Raw genomic sequence first — 6,203 nt, forward strand, 5'->3', positions numbered from 1 at the left:
TTGTTTGTGACTGTCTTATCTCCATGCAAACAGGTACAATGACTTTCTGGGTCGAACAAATGCCTCGATTGTCATAACCTACTTGCCATAATAAGCTCAATGATGATAACGCACAAGAAGCTCTTTCACGTTCATATCTTCTGTCTTCCATCCCCCTTTCTTGATTAACTTCCATTGTCCTTCTCGAGTCGGCGTAGCCCGCTGTCACATGACTGAGTATAATGACACACCAAAAACATTTGCATTTCATATAGTTACACCTGCATCACCACATATAAGCATTTCATACATACATATAGATATTACAATTGCATCACATCCTGCATACAACACATGTTAGCACATTTCACATTTTCATTATGTAAATAATCATTTGCATTATCATATTCATTTGCATTACATACATTCACATTTGCATCATGCATCTCATATAAAACATAAAAGAACAAAGATATATTGCATTGCATCATATAAGCATCCATATCATAAAACATGTATCACATAAGAACATCTCATCACATAAGGTACACATGCATATAGCTGCCGTAAAAATGGTGACTCATCTCATATATAATCAAAAGTGTCATGATACAATGATGTCAAAAGAATCATATGGCTACAAAAGAATCACCCGCAGGTGCCTACAATACAACAATGATACATATACTGATACAATGGGAGCCCACTATAGCTATGAGGAACTCCCTCCCTCGGAGCCGCCTCGCCTCGACGGAGTCTGAGCTATAGATGGCCCCGCCCCAGGATCCCCCTGTCTCTCTGGTGGTGGTGGAGGCCCCATGACCCCACCGCTGGATGCCTGTCTCCTGCGACTCCCTCCCGTAGCCGTCGCTGTGCGTGACGATCTATGGAAGCTCCTAGCCCGCTGATCTGCTGGCACGACTGCATAGTATAGATCCCTCCAGTAGGCGATCTCCTCTCCGGCTCACAAAACATATGCGTAGCCTGCCCCTGCATCCTCTGCTGCCCGCCTACCTGCCCTCAGAGCTGTCTTGGCCTCTGTGTATCTCTGGATGGCCTGATCCCTCTCCCGCTCTGTGTCTCGGACCCTGATCCTGAGGTGGTCCCTCTCCCGCACCAAATCCTCAATCTCATCTGCCTGGCCCTGGCAGATCTCCCACAGCCTCAACACCTCATCCTCCTCAGAATCTCCGCTCTCCGCCTCCGCCTGTGGCTCCTCCCCTACAGGTACCTGTCCTTCAACCTCTGCCTGCACCTGTCCCTGTGCCTGTATAGGTACCTGTGGCTGCACCTGTCTCTGTCCCTCTGCCTGTACCTGTCTCGGTCCCTGTCTGGGACCCTGTGCTGCTGGCACCTGTAGGGGCAGTCCACCCCGTCCTCTCACCACCGGAGCTGCTCTCTCCTGTCCTCCCTCCCTTCGAGGTGCCACCCGCCTCTCTCCCACCACTCCCCTCCGCCTCCACCGGCCCCTACCTCCATCCCCTAATCCATCATCATCATCTCCTCCACCCTCTCCATCCAGTGGCTCTGCCGGATCTGTCAATCTAGGAAATGGATGCTCTGCCCAATACGCAGAGTACTCTGCGTCCATCCCTGCATCATCTACCTCTGGCCACATGTCCCATGGCATCGGCATCATCTCCGCTAGTTGCGTCACCGCCTGATCATATGATAGCAGTGGGCCAAACTGCACCTGATCTCTGACCGTACGGGCATACATGCCCGAGCCCCGTGGCATCCGCTGGATCCGCCCAAACTGCCTGCACACCCTATCAACAAGCTGCCTCTCCAGAATATAGGGCGTCCGCCCAATCAGATACTTGCTCCTGAACACATAGGGTAGCTCCAGCGCGTCGTCCTCCCACTCCTCACACCCCAGGTACAGCCTCCAGATGACCATGTCTATATCATCAATGACTCGCCTCCAATGCTCCAATCTCCCAATCCGAGGCTGGGATGTGATCATGTCATACAGGTGCACGAAGCTCCGTCCCTGTCCTCTGCCTCTGAAATGAATGGGCCGTGTGATGGGAAGGTGCTCATAAGCCCACACCTGCAAGAGAGTCATGCCGCAGCCCAAACCCACTGATCCGTGGTACACAAACTGATGCAGCTCATAATACAAATGTGCCAGGACACATGGCCCCCATGCATACCTAGTGTGCTCTGCCATCAGCGTCTCCAATGCCCCTCCCCAGCCCACTGCCAATCCTCGTGTGGCCCTGTCTGGACACAAATACCCACTGATGACTCCCCCAATAACTGCCGGCAATGCTAAACCTGTGGCAGTCATGGTATCCCAGGCTACATGACCTGCTCGCATCTCCAAACCGGGATCCTGAAACACCCGTCTCAATGCTTCCCTGTCACCGTCACGGTCATAGGGAATCAACTCTCCATCAATAGGGACATGTAGTATCCTATACACATCCTCCAATGTCACTGTCATCTCACCCATCGGCAGGTGAAACGTGCACGTCTCCGAGTGCCATCTCTCGGCCAACGCAGTCAGCAACCCCATGTTTGCCCGAAACTCAGGCACATAGAGCACATGTGTGAGACCCATCTCCTCAATGGTTATCATGTCCTGGATCGACAACTCTGGTCGCAGTCTCTAAGTCGACAGGAATCTCTCCCGTGACTCTAACATCGGCAAATACTCCTGCAGTCACACAATCAATCTTGTCAGTTATCGTGGCATTCACTGTTTATCACAAAATGCTACTTGCTACCTAAATGCATCTGGTTATCTATCCTAGTGACACTCACTGTTCATCACAAAGTGCTGCTATCTACCCTAAGTAGTGCTCCCTGTTCATCACAAAGTACTACGTGTGTGACATTCCCTGTTCATCACAAAGTGTCACTCACATTCGCACTCCCTGTTCATCACAAAGTGCTGCCTATCCTGGTGCTCCCTGTTCATCACAAAGTGCCTTGATCTATCCTAATCTTCCTAGAGGACCTGCTTGAGTGTATCCTCTCAGCAGCTTATCCAATCGACAGCGTATGTTCATCACAGAACTGCTGATATGACCTAAAAGACTAAAACCATGCATTTAAACACACAAATGCACTTTTACAACACAAACGCGCTTTTAACTCCTAAACGCGCTTATAGACTGCATAAACGCGCTTCTGAAACACAGACGCGTTTTCTGAACACAAACGTGCCTATGCCAGACACAAACGCGACCAGGGAACACAGACGTCCCTACATTACATAAACGCTTTTATAAAGCACAGACGCTGCTACATTTCACAAACGCGTCCGCATTCAACACAAACGCGGTTCCAGGCACAGACGCGCCTGGACCCGACACAGACGCGCCTGTTGAACACAGACGCGCCTGGCACTGACACAGACGTGGTTGCGTGTTTTTGCACTTTTTAAATATCCTATTCCTAGCGCATTTATTGCTCCTAAACATGCATTTATGACAAAACTCGAAATGCGTGAAAGTACGAGGAGGTTTTCGGGTACTTACCGGCTCTCCTGCATCGACTGGTCGCTGGAATCGGCGGACACGGTCGAATCTATGAATGAATGCCATCGCTGCTGACTGCTGCTGCTCTTTTCTCGCTCTGCACTGTGATCTTCTAAGGGTGTGGATGACAATGAGGATGTCTTTTGCCCGTGGTCTATCTTATAGCCTACCCTAGCCCTGGCCTTCATTTCCCGAGTCAGTCTTTCTCATCCCGTGACTTTGTCACTTTATCCAATCAGTCCATTCTATCCCGTCTTTCTTATCGAGAGATTGTCTGCAATCTTTTCAGACATTTTCATCCAATCTCTCGAGGGGGCATATAATTCCCATCTTGGGGCAACTCTGTATCAGTTCATCTTATCTTCTTTGAAACAACGCGACAAGCCGCATTGTCTCAAAGAGGGGCAAAATGTAGACACCTAAAATTGTCCAGTCTAATTAAATAAATATTTTATTTATTTAATTATCTAAGCCTAATTCTTCTATTAATTAAATAAATTTTTATTTATTTAATTAATTCATTTATCCTCTTCTAGCCTTATTTCTCATTTAAATAAATACATTTATTTATTTAAATTATCCCTTTCCTAAATTAAATAAATATTTTTTATTTAATTGTCCCACTTCTTCTATTATTTAAATAAATCTTTATTTATTTATTTAATTCATTATCTTTTTCCACCCATGACACATGTCATTCATCTCTTATTTTCTACGCTACCTACCTCTTTCATTATTTTGGTATTTCTTATACCTACCCTCTAATCCTAGCCGACCTCTCTTTTTACACCTCTCAATCTTAACCCTCCATTTCATATTGTGTCTTCTATTTAAGGAGATGCTTTCTTCATTGTCAAACCCTAATCACTCATGCTAATAATCTTTCATGCAACTTGCTACACTACGATCCTACTTGCAACCACATTCCGTTCTTTATTGAGCTCTTGTGCATACAAAAATCTGAGAGCAAATATATCAAGCAAGATCAATGGAGATAGGAAGAATGGAGATCAAAACCCTATTGGACATGTGATGGTATAATCTTTGTGATTTTTGAGTTATTTTGCATTGTCTTAGGTTATCTTCATATGTTATGGTGGATCTTTGTTCATTGTTAGGCTAGGGTTTTGTGGTTGAATTCATTTAGCCTTTCAATATTGTTATTATTGTTATCCATTTTCACCATATACAGTAACTAATCAGTGAGATAAAGTATTTTATAGGTTTACAGATATTGCAAATGAAAGATGAGATTTTCATTACTCAATCCAAGTACATAAAGGAAATCTTGAAGAAATTTGGAATGGAGGATTCTAAACCAGTAAGTACGCCTATGACTACTAACTGTAAATTATCAAAGAATGATGAATCTGCATCTGTTGATGAGACACTTTACCGATCTATGATTGGAAAATTGCAATATGTTGTGCATATTAGACCGGATATAGCAAATGTAGTAGGTATTGTAGCAAGATTCTCTGCAGATCCCAAGGAAACCCATATGACTGCAATCAAGAGAATTTTTCAGATACCTGAGAGGCACTGAAGATTATGGCTTAGTATATGAAAAGAGGAATACTTTTGATTTAAAAGTTTATACTGATGCTGATTGGGTAGGCAACATAGATGACAGAAAAACACAAGTGGTGGAGCTTTCTTTTTGGGAGAAAGACTAGTAAGTTGGCTTAGCAAGAAATAAGGATGCATTTCTCAGTCTACAGCAAAAGCTGAATATGTTGCTGCAACATTGAATTGTACCAATATAGCATGGATCAAACAACTGTTGAAGGTATAAATGAGAAAGTTACCGAGCCAGTAACTATATTCTGTGATAATACTAGTGCCAGTAACATTTCAAAGAATCTAGTGATGCACTCTAAGACAAAGCATATATCTATAAAGTATCACTATCTCAGAGAAGAAGTTCAAGAGAAGAAAGTTGTGCTGGAATATATCAGTTCAAAGGAGCAATTAGCAGACATCTTCACAAAGCCACTGCCAAGGGACACTTTTGAGTATCTCAGAAGCAAGTTAGGGGTCCTACCCCTATCTTCTACTCACTGACCGAGTTTGGTGAAAGCATCAATTCGATGAATCTACAGAATATTATGTGTGGATTGATGTTGATTTACTCACTTTAGGAGGTCACCTAAAGTTTTGTAAGAAAAAGTGAATAGAGACAAGTTGATCTGACCGAGACTGAGATGTTACATAGCAAGGCAAATCACTTCACAGAGGAAGAAATCATGATTTAGTTCTTTGACTTTTTGGCTTTGTTGTCAAAGGGGGAGAAGACTAAATGGTTGGTTGAAAGACTAAATGGTTGACTGCATGGTAAAGCCCTGAATGATGAAAATAAAAGAAGACTAATGACAGGGAGAATAGATTGCAAAAATGGAGAAGACTTCAGAAGACAACAGATCAAGGATAACAGGAGAAGTCTAACAGCAATCTGAATCCAAATCACTTTGAATATCTTGTTGGTATTACCATTTAATTGTTGGTTTTTCCATCAATGCCAAAGGGGGAGATTGTTGGCATTATAGTAAGAAAGATTGTTGATATTCAATAAGGATATTGAGAAGGTTGTTGAAGATTATTGATATAACTGAAGAAGGATGATAACTATCTTTATAACATTATTTTGTCATTGATGTCAAGAAATTGATTATCTAATTCAGTATGATGTTGCCATATCTTGAGAAGATTGATTAGAAGAGAATTAAGATGTCGGTA

This window comes from Cryptomeria japonica, chromosome 7, assembly GCF_030272615.1.
Source record: "Cryptomeria japonica chromosome 7, Sugi_1.0, whole genome shotgun sequence".
Taxonomy (NCBI): domain Eukaryota; kingdom Viridiplantae; phylum Streptophyta; class Pinopsida; order Cupressales; family Cupressaceae; genus Cryptomeria; species Cryptomeria japonica.